At 40.2% G+C, this 17,401-nt stretch overlaps 1 non-coding gene across 1 annotated transcript; it reads right to left on the bottom strand.

Moving 5' to 3' along the window:
• Nucleotides 1-309: 309 nt before the first annotated feature.
• Nucleotides 310-417, bottom strand: LOC112731194 (small nucleolar RNA R71). The gene has a single exon (XR_003166983.1). It is a non-coding gene; the product is annotated as a small nucleolar RNA R71 (small nucleolar RNA).
• Nucleotides 418-17,401: the final 16,984 nt, after the last annotated feature.

The following is a 17,401-nucleotide window of genomic DNA, read 5'->3' on the forward strand; positions in this document are numbered from 1 at the left end:
ATTCCTACCATTGGAGCAAATAATTTTGAGCTGAAACCTCAGCTAGTTTCTCTGATGCAGCAGAACTGCAAGTTTCATGGACTTCTATCTGAAGATCCTTTTCAGTTCTTAACTGAATTCTTGCAGATCTGTGATACTGTTAAGACTAATAGAGTAGATCCTGAAGTCTACAGGCTCATACTTTTCCCTTTTGCTGTAAATGACAGAGCTAGAATATGGTTGGACTCTCAACCCAAAGACAGCCTGAACTCTTGGGATAAGCTGGTCATGGCTTTCTTAGCCAAGTTCTTTCCTCCTCAAAAGCTGAGCAAGCTTAGAGCTGATGTTCAAACCTTCAGACAGAAAGAAGGTGAATCCCTCTATGAAGCTTGGGAAAGATACAAGCAGCTGACCAAAAAGTGTCCTTCTGACATGCTTTCAGAATGGACCATCCTGGATATATTCTATGATTGTTTATCTGAGCTATCAAAGATGTCATTGGATACTTCTGCAGGTGGATCCATTCACCTAAAGAAAACGCCTGCAGAAGCTCAAGAACTCATTGACATGGTTGCTAATAACCAGTTTATGTACACTTCTGAGAGGAATCCTGTGAGTAATGGGACGCCTATGAAGAAGGGAGTTCTTGAAATTGATACTCTGAATGCCATATTGGCTCAGAATAAAATATTGACTCAGCAAGTCAATATGATTTCTCAGAGTCTGAATGGAATGCAAGCTGCATCCAATAGTACTCAAGAGGCATCTTCTGAGGAAGAAGCTTATGATCCTGAGAACCTTGCAATAGCAGAGTTAAAATACATGGGTGAACCATTTGGAAACACCTACAATCCATCATGGAGAAATCACCCAAATCTCTCATGGAAGGATCAAAAGCCTCAACAAGGCTTTAATAATGGTGGAAGAAACAGGTTTAGCAATAGCAAGCCTTTTCCATCATCCACTCAGCAACAGACAGAGAATTCTGAGCAGAATCCATCTAGCTTAGCAAATTTAGTCTCTGATCTATCTAAGGCCACTGTGAGTTTCATGAATAAAACATGGTCTTCCATTAGAAATTTGGAAGCACAAGTGGGCCAGCTGAGTAAAAGGATCACTGAAATCCCTCCTAGTACTCTCCCAAGCAATACAGAAGAGAATCCAAAAGGAGAGTGCAAGGCCATTGAATTAATTACCATGGCTGAACCCACAAGAGAGGAGAAGGACGTGAATCCCAAGGAGGAAGACCTCCTGGAACGTCCAGTGATCAATAAGGAGCTTCCCTCTGAGGAACCTAAGGAATCTGAGACTCATCTAGAGACCATAGAGATTCCATTGAACCTCCTTATGCCATTCATGAGCTCTGATGAGTATTTCTCTTCTGAAGAGAATGAGGATGTTACTGAAGAGCAAGCTGCCAAGTTCCTTGGTGCAATCATGAAGCTAAATGCCAAATTATTTGGTATTGAAACTTGGGAAGATGAACTTCCCTTGTTCACCAATGAACTAAGTGATCTGGATCAACTGACATTGCCTCAGAAGAGACAGGATCCTGGAAAGTTCATAATACCTTGTACCATAGGCACCATGATCTTTAAGGCTCTGTGTGACCTTGGTTCAGAAATAAACCTCATGCCCCTCTCTGTAATAGAGAAACTGGGAATCTATGGGGTGCAAGCTGCTAAAATCTCATTAGAGATGGCAGACAATTCAAGAAAATAGGCTTATGGACAAGTAGAGGACGTGTTAGTAAAGGTTGAAGGCCTTTACATCCCTGCTGATTTCATAGTCCTGGATACTGGAAAGGAAGAGGATGAATCCATCATCCTAGGAAGACCTTTCCTAGCCACAGCAAGAGCTGTGATTGATGTGGACAGAGGAGAATTGATCCTTCAATTAAATAAGGACAACCTTGTGTTTACAACTCAAGGATCTCTCTCTGCATCCATGGAGAGGAAGCAGAAAAAGCTTCTCTCAAAGCAGAGTCAACCAAAGCCCCCACAGTCAAACTCTAAGTTTGGTGTTGGGAGGCCACAACCAAACTCTAAGTTTGGTGTCAAACCCCCATATCCAAACTCTAAGTTTGGTGTTGGGAGGTCTCAACAAAGCTCTGCACATCTGTGAGGCTCCATGAGAGCCCACTGTCAAGCTATTGACATTAAAGAAGCGCTTGTTGGGAGGCAACCCAATGTTTATTTATCTAATTTTATTTTTGTTTTTCATGTTTTCTTAGGTTCATGATCATGTGGAGTCACAAAATAAACGAAAAATTTAGAAACAGAATCAAAAACAGCGGAAGAAAAATCACACCCTGGAGGAAGCACCTGCCTGGCGTTTGATGTTGCATAAACTTGTTATGCTACGATTTAGGAAATTGCACGATCGGCAAAATTCCTTCCGGCAAGTGCACCGGTTATCGTCAAGTAAAAACTCACAATAGAGTGAGGTCGAATCCCACAAGGATTGGTTGAGTGAGCAATTCGGATTAGAAGTATGTTCTAGTTGAGCGGAATCAAGATTTAGATGAGAATTGCGGAATGTAAAATTGCATGAATTAAAGAGCGAGAAGCTAAATTGCTGAAATTAAAAGGGATGGGGGTGATTGCATGAATTTAATTGCAGAATGTAAAGAGAAAGTGGTAGATCAGAAATGGGGAATTCATTGGGTGTTAGGAGATATTGAGATCTCCGAATCAAAACATTTTTATTCCTTCCTCAATCAATGCATTCATTGAATTTTGCTTGGCAATCTTATATGATTCGATCCCAATCCCTTGGCTCACCAATTCTCTCTAAAAATGAACAAATTCCCAATCCCTTGGTTTAAATGTTCATAAGAAGAGATGATGCTCGATCACTGATTATACCACACAGTTTCATGAACCACAATTTGGTAGGATTACATGTCACAATATCCATCCAAACCCCAATCCAATTCACTGTGAGAAAGCTTCTCTAGCATGAATCCTCCATTCCTTTCCCAAGGTTCCGAAGGATTCCAATTATGGGTAGTTTCTTTCCCAAGACAACTACCCAATGGAATTAGATCGAGAAGCTTTCTAACAAAATTCAAGAGAAAAGATTGAAGAAGAAGATAAAACTATTATTGATTCATTGAATTACAATAGAGCTCCCTAACCCAATGAAAGGGGTTTAGTGAGTCATAGCTCTGAATTCAATTACAAAACTAAAAGAAAATGATTTCCAGTTCTCTCCCCCTCAGGGGCTGGATTCCCCTTCAATCCCCCGTTCCTCTCAAATGCAGAAACTAAGGCCTTTAAATAGGCTCCCTAAATTACAAAATGAAAATGAAATTCAAAGCAAATTACAATCAAATGAAAATAAACTATTCTAGATGATTCTTGTGGCCTTGATTTGGTGTTGTTGATGGGCCTTGCTTGCTTGAAGGGTAGAGTGACATAATTGATCCAAAAAGGATAATGATCCATTAAACTACACTCAAACGTTGCATCCCCCTTTTCTTGAGTCGTCACTTTGTTCTCTTGTCAACCTTGCCAATTTGATTCCAAATATAGACTATTATACCTCGTTGGAAAGCTATGGATGTCAGCTTTCTAACGCAACTGGAAGCACCTCAATTGGATTTCTACAACTCGAGTTATACTCCATGGAAGGTGAAGAGGTCAGCTGGCCTGATTGCATGTTGGTACTATGCTCTTCTATGCACATTACGGGGCTGTTTTCTCCCTCAATTTTTAGTATCCACCATGCATGCCATATATGCTTGGAAAGCTCTAGATGTCGTTTTTCCAATGCATTTTGAATCACCTAATTTGGAGTTTTGTAGCTCAAGTTATTTATGTTTGAAGAAGGCATGGTCAAGCTGTTCCATATAACACGTTTAAGCTCCAGTTTAAGCTAAAACTGGAGCTTAAACGCTGGCACTCCCTGGAGGCACAAGCTCGAGCACGTTTAAGCTTCAGTTTAAGGTTAAACTGAAGCTTAAACGTGGAAATGAGAAAGCAACCCTGGAGGAGAAAAATAGTCGAACACGTTTAAGCTCCAGTTTAAGGTTAAACTAGAGCTTAAACGTGGAATGCTCCTGGTGCCTTTCTTACTTCTGGCGTTTAACCTCCAGTTTAAGGTTAAACTGGAGGTTAAACGTGGAAATGCTCCCCTGGTGAGATTCTCACTTCTGGCGTTTAACCTCCAGTTTAAGGTTAAACTAGAGGTTAAACTTCAATTCCAGCATTATATGGCTTGGTAGTTTAAGTTCCAGTTTAAGCTTAAACTGGAACTTAAACTCCACATGTGATATTCAAGCTTCCTTTATTGATTTTGTTGCTTCCTTGCCTAGCCTCTTCTTCCCTGAAATCATCCAAACAATTGCATCAAAGTCTTGCAAAATTTCATGAGAAATCTTCCATTCATAGCATTCAAGTAATATAACTAAAACTCATGGAATTTGCATCAAAATCTTCATGTTGAATGATTTAAGACAAGCATGACTATTTGGCCCAAATGATTACTTAAGGCTCAAGAAAATGCATAAAACAACTAAAAATAAAAGAAAAAGGCTAGTGAAACTAGCCTAAGATGCCTTGGCATCAGCGTTCAACGCCAGAACAGAGCATGGTTCTGGCGCTGAATGCCCAAAATGGGCAGTATCTGGGCGCTGAACGCCCAAAATGGGCATCATCTGGGCGCTGAACGCCCAGAACAAGCATGGTTCTGGCGTTCAACGCCAGAAATGGGCAACAAATGGGCGTTGAACGCCCAAAATGGGCACCAACCTGGCGCTGAACGTCCAGAGTTGTGTGCAAGGGCATTTTACATGCCTAATTTGGTGCAAGGTTGTAAATCCTTGAACACCTCAGGATCTGTGGACCCCACAGGATCATCTCAGGATCTGTGGACCCCACAGGATCCCCACCTACCTCCACTCACTCTCTTCTCTCTTCTCAATCATCCTCTATTCCCAATAAACACTCTTCCCCAAAACCCTTCACCTATCACCTCCATCTCTCTTCCCTATTAACCCTTCACCACTCACATCCACCCACTCTTCCCCATAAACCTACCCAATAAACTCCACCTACCTTCAAAATTCAAATCAATTTCCCACCCAAACCCACCCATATGGCCGAACCTTAACCCCCCTCCCTTCCCTATATAAAGCCTTCCATTCTTCCTCATTTTCACACAACACAACCCTCTCTTCTCTTCTGGCCGAAACACACCTCCCCCCTCTTCTCCATCTTTTCTTCTTCTTCTTCATCTAATTCTTTATTTTCTTGCCCGAGGGCAAGCAATATTCTAAGTTTGGTGTGGTAAAAGCATAAGCTTTTTGTTTTTCCATTACCAATGATGGCACCTAAGACCGGAGAATCCTCTAGAAAAGGGAAAGGGAAGACAAAAACTTCCACCTCCGAGTCATGGGAGATGGAAAGATTCATCTCCAAAGCTCATCAAGACCACTTCTATGAGGTTGTGGCCAAGAAGAAGGTGATCCTCGAGGTCCCTTTCAAACTCAAAAGAAATGAGTATCCAGAGATCCGACATGAAATTCAAAGAAGAGGTTGGGAAGTTCTAACAAATCCCATCCAACAAGTCGGCATCCTAATGGTTCAAGAGTTCTATGCCAATGCATGGATCACCAAGAACCATGATCAAAGTAAGAACCCGGATCCAAAGAACTATGTTATAATGGTTCGGGGGAAATACTTGGATTTTAGTCCGGAAAATGTGAGGTTGGCATTTAACTTGCTTATGATGCCAGGAGATGAACGCCCCTACACTAGAAGGGTCAACTTTAATCAAAGGTTGGACCAAGTCCTCATGGACATATGTGTGGAAGGAGCTCAATGGAAGATTGACTCCAAAGGTAAGCCGGTTCAACTAAGAAGATTGGACCTCAAGCCTGTGGCTAGAGGATGGTTGGAGTTCATCCAATGCTCCATCATCCCCACTAGCAACCGATCTGAAGTTACTGTGGATCGGGCCATCATGATCCATAGCATCATGATTGGAGAAGAAGTAGAGGTTCATGAAGTCATCTCCCCTGAACTCTACAAAATAGCCGAAAAGCCTTCTCCTGGGGCAAGGCTAGCTTTTCCTCATCTTATCTGCCATCTATGTTACTCAGCTGGAGCTTCCATAGAAGGAGACATTCACATTGAGGAAGAGAAGCCCATCACTAAGAAAAATATGGAGCAAGCAAGAGAGCCCATTCATGCAGCTCAAGAGGCGCAGGAAGCTCATCACCATAAGATCCCGGAGATGCCTCATATGCATTTTCCTCCACAAAACTATTGGGAGCAAATTAACACCTCCGTAGGAGAATTAAGTTCCAACATGGGACAACTAAGGGTGGAACATCAAGAGCACTCCATCATCCTTCATGAAATAAGAGAAGATCAAAAAGCAATGAGGGAGGAGCAACAAAGACAAGGAAGAGACATAGAAGAGCTCAAGGACATCATTGGTTCCTCAAGAAGGAAACGCCACCATCACTAAGGTGGACTCATTCCTTGTTCTTACCTTCTCTGTTTTTCGTTTTCTCTATGTTAAGTACTTATCTATGTTTGTGTCTTCATTACATGATCATTAGTAGTTAGTAACTTTGTCTTAAAGTTATGAATGTCCTATGAATCCATCACCTCTCTTAAATGAAAAATGTTTTAATTCAAAAGAACAAGAAGTACATGAGTTTTGAATTTATCCTTGAACTTAGTTTAATTATATTGATGTGGTGACAATGCTTCTTGTTTTCTGAATGTATGCTTGAACAGTGCATATGTCTTTTAAAGTTGTTGTTTAAGAATGTTAAATATGTTGGCTCTTGAAAGAATGATGACTAGGAGACATGTTATTTGATAATCTGAAAAATCATAAAAATGATTCTTGAAGCAAGAAAAAGCAGCAAAGAACAAAGCTTGCAGAAAAAAAAATAGGCGAAAAAAAAATAGAAAGAAAAAAAAGCAAGCAGAAAAAGCCAAAAGCTCTTAAAACCAAGAGGCAAGAGAAAAAAGCCAATAACCCTTAAAACCAAAAGGCAAGGGCAAATAAAAAGGATCCCAAGGCTTTGAGCATCAGTGGATAGGAGGGCCTAAAGGAATAAAATCCTGGTCTAAGCGGCTAAACCGAGCTGTCCCTAACCATGTGCTTGTGGCGTGTAGGTGTCAAGTGAAAACTTGAGACTGAGCGGTTAAAGTCAAGGTCCAAAGCAAAAAAAGAGTGTGCTTAAGAACCCTGGACACCTCTAATTGGGGACTTTAGCAAAGCTGAGTCACAATCTGAAAAGGTTCACCCAATTATGTGTCTATGGCATTTATGTATCCGGTGGTAATATTGGAAAACAAAGTGCTTAGGGCCACGGCCAAGACTCATAAAATAGCTGTGTTCAAGAATCATCATACTGAACTAGGAGAGTCAATAAAACTATCTAAACTCTGAGTTCCTATAGAAGCCAATCATTCTGAACTTCAATGGATAAAGTGAGATGCCAAAACTATTCAAGAGGCAAAAAGCTACAAGTCCCGCTCATCTGATTGGAGCTATGTTTCATTGATAGTTTGGAATTTATAGTATATTCTCTTCTTTTTATCCTATTTGATTTTCAGTTTCTTGGGGACAAGCAACAATTTAAGTTTGGTGTTGTGATGAGCGGATAATTTATACGCTTTTTGGCATTGTTTTTAGTATGTTTTTAGTAGAATCTAGTTACTTTTAGAGATGTTTTCTTTAGTTTTTATGTTAAATTCATATTTCTGGAATTTACTATGAGTTTTTGTGTTTTTCTGTGATTTCAGGTATTTTCTTGCTGAAATTGAGGGACTCGAGCAAAAATCAGATTCAGAGGTTGAAGAAGGACTGCTGATGCTGTTGGATTCTGACCTCCCTGCACTCAAAATGGATATTCTGGAGCTACAGAACTCAAAATGGCGCGCTTCTAATTGCGTTGGAAAGTAGACATCCAGGGCTTTCCAGAAATATATAATAGTCCATACTTTGCCTAAGTTTAGATGACGCAAACTGGCGTTCAATGCCAGCTCTCTGCCCAATTCTGGCGTCCAGCGCCAGAAACAAGTTGCAAAGTGGAGTTCAACGCCCAAACTGGCACAAAAGCTGGAATTCAACTCCAAGAATGACCTCTCCACGTGTAGACTTCAAGCTCAGCCCAAGCACACACCAAGTGGGCCCCGGAAGTGGATTTATGCATCAATTACTTACTTCTGTAAACCCTAGTAGCTAGTTTATTATAAATAAGACCTTTTACTATTGTATTAGACATCTTTGGATTATCTTTTGATCTATTGATCACGTTTGGGGGCTGGCCATTCGGCCATGCCTGGACCTTCATTACTTATGTATTTTCAACGGTAGAGTTTCTGCACTCCATAGATTAAGGTGTGGAGCTCTGCTGTTCCTCAAAGATTAATGCAAAGTACTACTGTTTTCTATTCAATTCATCTTATTTCGCTTCTAAGATATTCATTCGCACTTCAACCTGAATGTGATGAACGTGACAATCATCATCATTCCCTATGAACGCGTGCCTGATAACTACTTCCGTTCTACATTAGATTGAATGAGTATCTCTTAGATCTCTTAATCAGAATCTTCGTGGTATAAGCTAGATTGATGGCGGCATTCATGAGAGTCCGGAAAGTCTAAACCTTGTCCGTGGTATTCCGAGTAGGACTCTGGGATTGAATAACTGTGACGAACTCCAAACTCGCGAGTGCTGGGCGTAGTGACAGACGCAAAAGGATAGTAAATTCTATTCCAGTATGATCGAGAACCTCCAAGATGATTAGCCATGCAGTGACAGCGCATCAGACCATTTTCACAGAGAGGAATAGGATGCAACCAACGACAAGGGCGATGCCTCCAGACGATTAGCCGTGCTGTGACAGAGCATTTGGACCATTTTCCTGAGAGGATTGAAAGTAGCCATTGGCACCGGTGACATCTTTACACAAAGCCAGCCATAGAAAGGAGTAAGACTGATTGGATGAAGACAGCAGGAAAGCAGAGGTTCAGAGGAATGAATGCATCTCCATACGCTTATCTGAAATTCTCACCAATGATTTACATAAGTATTTCTATCCTTATTTTAGTATTAATTTCGAAAACTCCATAACTATTTTATATCCGCCTGACTGAGCTTTACAAGGTGACCATAGCTTGCTTCATACCAACAATCTCCGTGGGATCGACCCTTACTCACGTAAGGTTTATTACTTGGACGACCCAGTGCACTTGCTGGTTAGTTATGCGAAGTTGTGAAGATATGTTTAGACCATGGTTCTGTGCATCCGTTTTTGGTGCCATCGCCAGGAAATCAATTTCAAACAATAATTCACAACCTGAGTAACAATTTCGCATACCAGAGGATGAGAAGGTATTCATTATTATAGTTTCTTTCAGCCAGGATGGGGAACATCTGCTCACAGTAGCGGTTAGTGAACCGCGCAGTGTCCTTTGCTGGAAAGGTTTTCTCTTTTTCATCGACCTTGATGATCCTCTTGATTCTTTATGTTGAGGGTTTTACTGTTATTAAAGATGGCTCAGCAGCTAGTGCTCTTTTTGTTCCTTTCCATGCTGGTTGTTTGGGAGTAGCTTTCTCTTTACCTTTCTTTGTGGCCATCCTAAAAAGGGAAAAAGTAAGTAGCTTTAAAACTAAGGGTTAGAGCAAGGAAGAGGATGGTACAAGTGATAATCAATGTACGGTAAAGAAGGATGTCGTTAACACATGGTCGCGAATCCATGTGAAAAGTTCATCAATGGAAATATAGCAAGTGCGTTTTGTGGCAATAAGATGCAAGATGTTTATTGGCATGCTGGCAAAGGCATGAGTAGCATAGATCAAGCATTAATTACCAAATTTGATTATCAAGTCTGTTAAACTAACAACCTGTTTGTATTGATAATTATATTCAATAAATAAAATATAAAAAGGGGTTTTGTGAAAAAATAGGCATTAGAGTAGGAGAATAGAATAATTTAAAAATGCGTAATGCCATACGGGCTTTTTGACAAACACTTAGCATGCATGGTAAATATGTTATTAAAAGTATTGAATTTGAACATGCAAACAACCCTTAAGAAGTAACATTAATTGTCAAACAACTCCTTAATGATCTACAAGCAATTATATAGGAGAAAACAATCACGCAATTAAATTTCTAACACCAATTAAAAGAATAAAAAGGAAAAGAAAGAAAAAGGAAACATATATAATGAAAGTAAAAAGAAAAAGAAAACATAAAAAATAATAATGGAAAAGTAAAGAGGGAAGAAGGAAAGAAAAGAACTTTGATGATGATGATAAAGAAGGAGGGTGAAAGTAAAAAGTGAAAAAAGAATAAAGAAGAAAGAAGGAAGAAGAAAGAAATAAGAAGGGAGAAGAAAAAATTAGGATTGGGGAAGAAAAGATAAGATATTAGGCGCTGATCTGGATAAGCTGTGCGGCGCAGGCGACGCGGATGCGTGGAGCACGTTTTGCCTGGGTGGCGCGATTTTGAAGTGACGCGAACGCGTGGGTCACGCGTTCGCATGGAATGAAATGTGCTATTGGCGCGAGTGTAGCCTCGCGCACGTGCAACTCTCTGTTTCGTTCGCATAATGCCAAAAATTAGGGTGATGCGTGCGTGTGGGTGACAGACACAAATAAATTCGCGTTGTAAGTATAGCTTCTAGACCGACAAGAATTATTTTCTTACAAAAGTTTTAGTTGTCACAAGTAACAAAACCCAATAAAATTTTATAACCGAAGTATTTAAACCTCAGGTCGTCTTCTCAAGGAACAGGGAGGTATGACTTATTATTAGCTATGGAAAAGGTAGAATTTTGGGTTTTTAAAAGGTTTGAACAAGTAATTTAATTGACAAGAAAAATAAATTAATAATTAATAAAACTCTTGGCAAGGTATGAGAACTAGAATTCCTATCCTAGTTATCCTTATCAATGGTAATGAGAATTGGGTTTTAATCCCACTTAGTTAAGTCAAGTGGACTGATTAATTTCATCCTCAAGTCCTAGTCTTTCCTTTGGAAAGGCTAGAGTTATTGGAACTTAAATTAATCAGCAACTCCTAATTTCAACCACTGCTTTATTTGATAACTCAAGCGTCACCAATTACTTAACCAGAGCCAAAAGGGAAAAATATCTAAATTAAATTAAAAACATTCATATAAATAAAGCAAAGCAAAGTCAAATCTGAAATACCTCAAATTATATCAAATAAAACATTCAAATCTAAATACAAAGAATTCATAAGCCAAATTGGTAACATGAGTCAGATACGAATAAAAGCATTAGAATAAATAAAAATATAAAAGGAATATTAAACCTGAGAAGAAGTTGAAATTCTAAATCCTAATATAAATCCTAATCCTAATCCTAAGAGAGAGGAGAGAACCTCTCTCTCTAAAAACTACATCTAAATTATGAAAAGTGAAATATCCATCGTCTCTCTTCATTCCTCCACTTTTCAGCCTTTAATCTGTGTTTTCTGGGCTTGAAACTGGGCCGGAAATAGCCCAAAAATCGCTGATTGCGAAATCTGCCACGCTGATTTTTGTCACTGCGATGCATCTGCGTAGAGCACGCATTTGTGTCACCTATCTGTACGGCCACTATGACAAATTATATATCAAATCGAAGCTCTGGATGTTAGTTTTCCAACGCAACTGAAACCGCATCATTTGGATTTCTGTAGCTCAAGTTATGGTCATTTTAGTGCGAGAGGGTCAGGCTGACAGTTTTGCAGTTCCTTCAACTTCTTGTATTCCTTCCACTTTTGCATGCTTTCTTTCCATCCTCTAAGCCATTCCTGCTCTATAATCTTTGAAAACACTTAACACACATATCAAGGTATCGAATGGTAATAAGAGAAGATTAAACATATCAAAATTAAGACCAAAGAAGCATGTTTTCAATCATAGCACAAAATAAGGAAGGAAAATGTAAACTCATGCAAATCATATGAATAAGTGTATGAAAGATTGATAAAATCCACTCAATTGAGCACAAGATAAACCATAAAATAGTGGTTTATCAGTGACGCGCACGCGTGAATGGCCTCTTTTTGAAGAATGACGCGGACGCGTAGGGCATGCGTTCGCGTGATAGGGCTTGTGCTTCCAGCATCATTCCAGCCCCATTCCATCATAACTTTCTGCCATATACCTCTTTATGTCAATTTTTGCAGGGTCACGCATGCGCATGGGCAACGCGCACGCGTGGGTGGTTGATTTTTTCAAATGATGTGGACGCGTAGGGCACGCGTTTGCGTGGGCATGCTTGTGCCTAAGGCACTCCTCCAGCCATGCTCCCGTGTGACTCTCTGCCTCTTTTCTTCATTGTTTCAAATGCACCTGTGACGAAGACGTGTCAGTGACGCTTACGCGTCGCATGCATTTTTTTTATGCAGAATACAAATGCAGATGTAGGCTATATGCAGAGAATATGAGAAGAGTCATTAACAAAAAGTAAAATAAAACTAAGACTGAAACGGAACAATCATACCATGGTGGGTTGTCTCCCACCTAGCACTTTGCTTTTACGTCCTTAAGTTGGACGTTCTTCAAGCTCATTCTGCTTCTGTTGGTGGGTCTTCCAAGAGGAAAACCTCTAGCTCTTTGTGATCCTTTATTTTCTCACCATGATAAAGCTTTAGGCGATGTCCATTGACCTTCATGAATTTAGAGCTTGAAGAATGACGCAGGTGAAAAACTCCGTATGGCTCTGCCTTTTCTACTCTATAGGGACCTTCCCATCTTGATCTTAGTTTTCCTGGCAAGAGTCTCAGTCTGGAGTTATAAAGAAGAACTAACTCCCCTGGTCTGAATTCTCTCCTTTTTATGTGCTTGTCATGGACAGCCTTCATCTTCTCTTTGTGTCGCCTGGAGTTGTCATATGCTTCTAGGCGAAGGTTCTCTAGTTCTGCTAGTTGCAGCTTCCTTTCAGCACCAGCTTCTTCAAAATTCATGTTGCACTCTCTCACAGCCCAGAAAGTCTTGTGTTCCACCTCTACTGGAAGGTGGCAAGCCTTTCCGTACACTAAGCGGAAGGGGCTCATCCCAATGGGTGTTTTGTATGCTGTTCTATATGCCCAGAGTGCATCTTGTAGCCTGGCACTCCAGTCTTTCCTATGAGGCTTTACTATCTTCTCCAAAATGTGTTTAATCTCCCTGTTAGACACTTCTGCTTGTCCATTGGTTTGGGGATGATAAGCTGTTGCTACTTTATGAACAATTACATGCTTCTTCAGTAATCCTGTTAGTCTCTTGTTACAAAAGTGAGTGCCTTGATCACTCACAATTGCTCGTGGTGATCCAAAACGGCAAATAATATGGTTTCTAACAAAGGAAACAACGGTGTTAGCATCATCAGTACAAGTAGGAATGGCTTCCACCCATTTAGAAACATAATCTACAGCTAACAGTATATAAAGGTAACCATTAGAGTTTGGAAATGGACCCATGAAGTCAATGCCCCAAACATCAAAAATTTCACAGAAAAGCATAATTTTTTGAGGCATCTCATACCTCTTGGATATATTACCAAATCTTTGGCATAAGGAACAGGATTTACAAAATTCAGCAGCATCTTTAAAAAGAGTAGGCCACCAGAATCCATAGTCTAAAATTTTTCTAGCTGTTCTTTGAGGGCCAAAATGTCCTCCACTCTCAGAAGAGTGGCAGGCCTCTAAAATGGACTGGAATTCTGATTGGGGTACACATCTTCTAATTACCTGGTCAGCACCATACCTCCATAAGTATGGGTCATCCCATATATAATATTTAGACTCGCTTTTCAGCTTGTCCCTTTAATTCTTAGTAAAATTGGGAGGAAAAGTATGGCTAACTAGATAATTAGCTACAGGTGCATACCAAGGAGCTACTTCGGATACTGCTTGCAAACTATCAAATGGGAAAGTATCATTGATAGGAATGGAGTCGTCCTTAATGTGTTCAAGGCGACTCAAGTGGTCTGCCACTAAATTCTGATTACCACTTCTATCCTTAATTTCTAAATCAAATTCTTGCAGCAACAGTATCCAACGTATCAATCTTGGTTTGGACTCTTTTTTAGCTAATAAATATTTTAGAACTACATGGTCTGAGTACACTACTACCTTAGTACCAAGTAAATAGGCTCAGAATTTATCCAGAGCAAAAACAATAGCTAGAAGCTCTTTTTCAGTAGTAGTGTAATTAGACTGAGCAGCATCTAAGGTCTTAGATGCATAAGCAATTACGAAGGGATCCTTACATTCGCGCTGAGCCAGCGCCGCTCCTACTGCATGGTTGGAGGCATCACACATAATCTCAAATGGCTGGCTCCAGTCTGGTCCTCTCACAATTGGAGCTTGAGTCAGGGCGATCTTCAGCTTATCAAATGCTTGCATGCAATCTTCACTGAACTCGAACTCAATATCTTCCTGCAACAGTCTGGATAAAGGTAATGCTACCTTACTGAAGTCCTTAATGATTCTCCTGTAAAAACCTGCATGGCCAAGGAACGAACGGACTTCCCTCACGAAGGAGGGCTAAGGTAAACTAGAAATGACATCCACCTTTGCTGGATCTACAGAAATACCCGTATTAAAAACAACATGTCCTAGAACAATCCCTTATTTTTACCATAAAGTGACATTTTTCAAAATTCAATACAAGGTTTGAACTAACACACCTGTCTAATACTCTAGCTAAACTTTCCAAGCAAAGGTTAAATGAATCATCATAAACGCTAAAATCATCAATAAATACTTCCATACAGTTCTCAATAAGATCTAAAAAGATACTCATCATGCATCTTTGGAAAGTAGCCGGTGCATTACATAAGCCAAAAGATATCCCTTATATGCATACGTTCCAAAGGGACATGTAAAAGTAGTCTTCTCCTGATCTTCAGGAGCTATATGAATTTGAAAATAGCCTGTATAACCATAAAAAAAAACAATAATGGGATTTACCTGAAAGGCAATCAAGCATCTGATCAATGAATGGCAAGGGGTAGAGATCCTTGCGAGTAGCTTAGTTGAGACGCCTATAGTCAATGCAAACTCTCCATGAATTCTGCACTCTAGTTATCAGGAGCTCTCCATGCTCATTCTTTACTATTGTGACTCCAGACTTCTTGGGCACCACTTGTACTGGACTGACCCATTCACTGTTTGAGATGGGATAAATGATATCTGCTTCAAGTAGTCTGGTCACTTCTTTCTTGACAACTTCTAAGATGGTAGGATTCAATCTTCTTTGGGGTTGACGGACGGGTTTTGATTCCTCTTCTAAATATGTTCTGTGCTCATAAACTTGAGGGCTAATGCCTACTATATCCACCAAGATCCATCCAATTGCTTTCTTGTGCTTTCTCAGTACACCGAGCAGTTGCTCCTTCTATTGTGAGGTGAGTTCCCTTGCAATGATAACTTGGAATTTCTGATTATCCTCAAGGTAAGCATACTTGAAGTGTAGAGGAAGGGGTTTCAATTCCATATTCTGCTCATGGCTAGGCTCTAGATCATCCGGGGCTAGTGATAATGGTAAAGTGTCTTCATTATGTTCAGAGGGGTGTCCCCACACTTGGACATTGCTCCATGTGTTTCTCTTCTACTTCTTCTTGGTGAACTTCAGCTATAGTTTCATCAATAATGTCGCACTGGAAGATAGAATGATCTTCCGGAGGGTGCTTCATAGCCTCATTTAAACTGAAACTCACTGTTCTGCCATCTATTTCAAAGGAGTAAGTTCCTGAGAATGCATCCAGCTTGAACTTCGAAGTTTTCAGGAATGGTCTTCCATGTAGGATTGATGATGGTCTTCCTGAGTCATTAGGGGGCATTTCCAGGATGTAGAAGTCAATGGAAAATGTGAGCCCCTTAATGCTCACTAATACATCTTCAGCAATTCCAACTACTGTAATAATGCTTTTATCTGCTAACACAAAATGAGCTGCCGACCTTTTTAAGGGGGGAGCCTTAAAGTATCATATATAGACAATGGCATTATACTAACATACTCTCCTAAGTTGCACATGCAATAAAAAAATATTACACCTCCAATGGTACAATTTACCATACATGGACCTGGATCACTACATTTTTCAGGTATACCTCCCATTAAAGCAGATATAGAACTACCTAAAGGAATAGTTTCTAATTCATTAATTTTATCTTTATGTATGCATAAATCTTTTAGAAACTTTGCATATTTAGGTACTTTCTGAATAACATCAAAAAGGGGAACAATTACCTCAACCTTTTTGAAAATTTCTACCATTTTGGGATCAAGTTCCATATGCTTTTTGGACTTCCTTGCAAGGTGTGGAAATGGGATAGGAATGGCGCCACTTGCAGCCTCTGCATTCTTTGGTGCTTCATTCCTTGGCTAAGCTGATTCTTCTTCAACCTTGTCTTGTACTTCATCTTCCTATTCAGCATCTTCTATTTCAGTATCTTCCACTTCCACTGAGTCTTTAATTTGGATGTGTTCTATTAGGCTTGGCTCCTCCTGGTTCCTCTCTTGCAGTATGGTTCCGGACCTCAAAGTGATGGCATTGATGCCACCCTTGGGATTAGGTAAGGTTGGTTAGTGGAAGTAGGTAATGAATCTATCCGGGCGGCGAGAGCTTATAAAGTGGCATTCAGACCATTTAGAGTAGAGTTCAGTGTAGTCTGCATGTCTTGTTGTCCTTGTGCAAGAGAACGAAGCATCTCGTCATTTGATGAGGAAGTAGGGTAAGTGATCTGTGGGACTTGTTATTGGTTATGCTGGGGTCCTTGTGACTGTCTTAGGTGAGGAGCTCTGTAAGGTTGGTTCTGATTCTGCTGTCTGTTGTTGTTATTCAACCTCTGGTTTCCATTGTTATCTCTACCTCCTCTGTTATAGTTGTCCCTCCAGCCATGGTTGGAATTATCTCTCCAACCTTGGTTGGAGTTGTCCTGCCATCCTTGGTTATAGTTTTCTCCTTGGTTGTAGTTGCCGCCTTGTTGATTGTATCCTTGATTCGGGCGGTCATAAAAGTTATGAGTAGCTGCCACAGTGTTGTCTTCTTGTTGGAGCTGCGGGCATTCATCAGTATAATGACTATATTCAGCACATATTCTGCATACTCTTTGTGGAACTAATTGTTGGCTTTGTTGTGGTGAGAAAGGCTGAGCTTGTTGTTGTTGGTTCAACTACATTTGCTTCAGTAAGTTGGTCATTTCACATATACTCTGTGTAAGAGCAGAAGTCTCAGTATTAGAGGAAACTTCTGCAACAACTTTTGAATGGCTGCTCCTGTGCCTGTGATTCCTGGTAGACTCAGCTAAGTCGCTGATCAGTTGCCATGCTTCATCTGCGGTCTTGTACTTTTTCAGAGAACCATTACTAGCACCATCTAGTGTAGTTTTATCCCGAGGCTTCATGCCTTTAGTGAAGTAGCTGATTAACACTAGTCTGTC

This window comes from Arachis hypogaea, chromosome 12 (assembly GCF_003086295.3).
Source record: "Arachis hypogaea cultivar Tifrunner chromosome 12, arahy.Tifrunner.gnm2.J5K5, whole genome shotgun sequence".
Lineage (NCBI taxonomy): Eukaryota > Viridiplantae > Streptophyta > Magnoliopsida > Fabales > Fabaceae > Arachis > Arachis hypogaea.